The sequence below is a fragment of the Panthera tigris genome, chromosome C1 (genome assembly GCF_018350195.1).
Source record: "Panthera tigris isolate Pti1 chromosome C1, P.tigris_Pti1_mat1.1, whole genome shotgun sequence".
Lineage (NCBI taxonomy): Eukaryota > Metazoa > Chordata > Mammalia > Carnivora > Felidae > Panthera > Panthera tigris.
The window spans coordinates 176,960,423-176,964,481 of record NC_056667.1 but is presented as its reverse complement, the minus strand read 5'-3'; positions in this window follow the sequence as shown (position 1 = coordinate 176,964,481).

The following is a 4,059-nucleotide window of genomic DNA, read 5'->3' as shown; positions in this document are numbered from 1 at the left end:
CATCTCTGTTCAATAGCCTTGGAAAAATGCCTGAGTCCAAGTCCAAGGCAGAATATATACAAGATAAGCGTCAGACATTTTTTCACACTCATAGGGGAAGGGAAAAAACATCTTGAAAACTACTAGAGTCATGTCAGAGGGATTCTGGAACCAGCTTGAAGAGATTCTCATTGGCCAAGGAAGGGTGAGTTTGAGCATGATAAGAATAATAGCTTTAATGGATTTAAACACATCGATATGTTTAAATCCATGTGTTAACAATGATGCCCAAAAAATCTAAACGATCATATTGTAGATACATTAAGTCATTATTTTGAAAACTGGTAAATAAAGAGAAGTAATCTAATGTTTAGCCTCCCTTTCTGTATGAACTTGACCATTAATAACCAAATAGTACATGAGAGGTATTTTTCTTTATACAAGTATTTCAGCTAGCTAATAAGTAAAAAAGAATGACATAGTAATAGGATATTACCATTTTGTAATATCTAATAAATTATGAAGTCTAGATATCAGTTATCAATGGCTGATGGCATCACAAGAAAGAGAGAGAGAGAGACCCAGACACCATCTTCCTGCTGACAGAACACTACAATATTCTATGAAATAACCCTGCCCCCCAAAAAATCCAAATCACCTCATGAATCCAATCAACCTTCAAGATCTAATCAATAATTTGCAGGAAAGATAGAGGACAGCAGAGCATACTAAGAGACACTAAACAGACACAATCAACAAATCCAGGTTTGCAGAAACTCAAAAACTCGGTTTTTTCCACAAATAAATTTCAAGTACAAAAGAAGGGGGCAGGGAAACCATAGGAATTTAGAGTGTAGTTAAGGTGGCATGTCACATCTTTATGGAAAATGCAGATTATTTAACATGGGATATTAGAATTCCTGACAGGATTTTGAAAAAAAATGAAAGTAAATTACTTATACTGAAATAAGCACAGGAATATAAAACATTTTATACATCAGTGATTTGTTTTTTATGATATTGAGATACAGAGGGTCCATCTAAGCAAGGTGGCAAACCAAAATCCATGATAGAAAGTAATCATAATTTTGACAACACTAATTTCAAACTTTTGTAGAGAAAAACACCACAAAATATGTCAAATATAAACAGCAAATTGGGAAAAAATATTTGCGACATGCATATCAGAGAATGAGGTATTTTTTTAACATTTAAAGACCTCATTTTAATTTTAATTTTTTTTGAGAGAGAGAGACAGGGTGTGCACATAAGTGGGGGAAAGGCATGGGGAGAGACAGAGAATCTGAAGCAGGATCCGTACTCAGCCCAGAGCCCAACACGTTCCCCAATCCTGGGATCAAGACCTGAGCTGAAATCAAAAGTCAGACACTCAACCGACTGAGCCACCCAGGTGCCCCAATGTTTAAAGATCTCTTAAAAATCCATTTGGAAAAAACACAAACCCTCCAATAAAAAATAGACGAGGACATGAAGCACCAATTCCCAGAAAAATAAGACAAGGAGATTCACTGCAGTCTTGTTCATAATAGTCAAGTCTTAGGAATACATGTTCATCAGTGATGAAAATAAAAAATAAAAATTAAAGGGGAACATATAAATTAAAATAAAATTAAAAGACATATCAACTGGGGCACCTGGGTGGCTCAGTCAGTTAAGCAACCAACCTCAGCTCAGGTCATGATCTCGGGGTTTGTGGGTTCGAGCCCTGCATCAGGCTCTGTACTGACAGCTCAGAGCCTGGAACCTGCTTTGGATTCTGTGTCTCCCTCTCTCTGCCCCTCCCCAGATTGTGCTCTCTCTATCTCTCTCTCTCAAAATAAATAAACATTTAAAAAACATCACAATGTGTGGACACTATTTGAGTCATAACTCAAATTAAAATCTTTTCCTAAAGGAATGATATTTATGAAATAAATGGAAATTTGAATATTGACTGAGTATTTGATATCAAGATATTGTCAATTTTTTGGCTTGATATGTTTTAAAAAGTTCCTATCTTTTAGACTGTCATACTGAAATAACTATGAATGAAATTATAGGATGTCTGAGATTTCCTTCAAAATAAATAAGGAAAAAAGAGATAGGAAAGACCATAAGGTGATAGTTGGTAGAGTTGGGTGTTGAGTACACGTTGGTTCATAGAATTATTATATCTACTTTATTGCACAAAGTTCTCATAATAAAGTGGACGCTTTTTAAATTTTTATTTTGTAAAAGAAGAGACAGCATAGCTTGGTTTTAAGATCATGGGCTTCATAGTCAACTGCCTAAATTTAAATTTTAGCTCAAGCAATTACTTGAATAGCTTCTCTCTCAGTTTTCTGACATGGAAACTGGAGGTAATAATACCCACCTCTAAATAAATAAATAAATAAATAAAAATGCAAAACAAAACGAAACAGAATAATACTACCCACCTCATTGGACCGCCACAAAGATGACTTTGCAGTAACACCCGAAAATTGGCAAACAAAATGCCTTTGACTTTGATTTCCGAAAATCATGCCATAGATGTAATTCTTCCTGTTGCATGCGGTATTACTTCTAAATTTTTCTCACACCGCCCCCATCAGTCCAAGTAAGTAGACTACCAGAATCCCAAGACAAGAGGTGATTTTAGAAAATTCCACAGTCTCTCGTTTACTTGCTACCGGGGATCACGTTCCCGCCAGACCGTTACTCAAACGGTTTCTCAGAGATGCTCACCTGGCAAGACGCCGACAACCAACACCAACTTGCGAACCATGTGAGTGAGCCAATTTGGAAGTGGATCACCAATCCCCAGCTCGGCCTTCACATGGCTACCACCCCAGTCAACAACTGACCCAACCTCATGAGAAACCCTGAGCCAGAACCGCCCGGCCAAGGCACTCCTGAATTCCTGACCCACAAAAATAAGGAACACTGTAAGAGACAATGAATGTTATTTAAAGCCCCTAAGGTTTGGAGTAATTGGTTACACAGTAACAGAAAACTAATAGACATAAAAATATGTGAACATTAAAATTCACTGGTAAATATAAATCTAGCTGTAAAATGCTACGCTGGTTTGCATAATTCTCAGAAAAATGTTCTTGAATGAACTTCAGAGAAGTTCCTCTACAAAATCAGTGCTGTTCATGGTTAATACATGGATTAATTAATACAAAAGATTTAGTACTGACCAAAAAAAAAAAAAAAATGAATTTGCTTTCTTGGGTACATTATCCACTTGTTTGAAAACAAAGTATATTCTTGAAAAATAAATATTTGATTAAAAACTATCTAATGTAAAGCATGAGATGTAATATAGATTGTCAGCAACAAACTGTTCCTCATGGCATGTGTAATTTTGGTTTGCGGTCAATTTTTTTTTTTTTTTCTCGAGTGATCTTAGTATTTTTGTTGGAACCATCTGGCAATACTATTTCCAAACATGCATTGGAAGTTCCAGTATGGAACTCTGCGTGGAGCTATGCAAATAAGGTCAGGGATAGTTAGAGCTATAAACTATAATTGACGAAGATGTTAGTTGAACAGAAGGTCCTCTATTTGCCAAGCACTGTGCTAGATGCTTGAAACAGAAAACTCAGTCGAGTGTAGATTTTAAAAAGCTCAAAGAGTCTGAGAGCTCTTTTAAGCATTAAAGGCACTGATACAAGGGACGATCAATTCAAAACGGAGGGGAAGAGGACAATAATGAAAATCATGGGCCATAAAGAACTAAGAGGATTGAAGAAAATAAAGGCTGGCCAAGAGTTATAAAACTTCCATTGCAGAGATACTGGAGGTTCGGCTAACACCATCACAATGTCTAGTAGCTTTAGATTTTCTCTGATATAATTATTATATCAAATGTTGAACTGATAGGGAAGGTCATTGAAAAACCGTGACTTCCGGTTACCTACGAGCTGGATCCTCTCAGGCAGAGGCTGTCCTCCTGTCGCTGGACTGTGGGTTCCACTTGCCTTTCCAGCTCCCAGAGTCGGCTCCAGACGCACAGTCTTGAGATGATGATGTGATATTGAAAATACCTGCACAGTATACACGATTGAATCCCGGGTTAGGCCACTTTTTTAC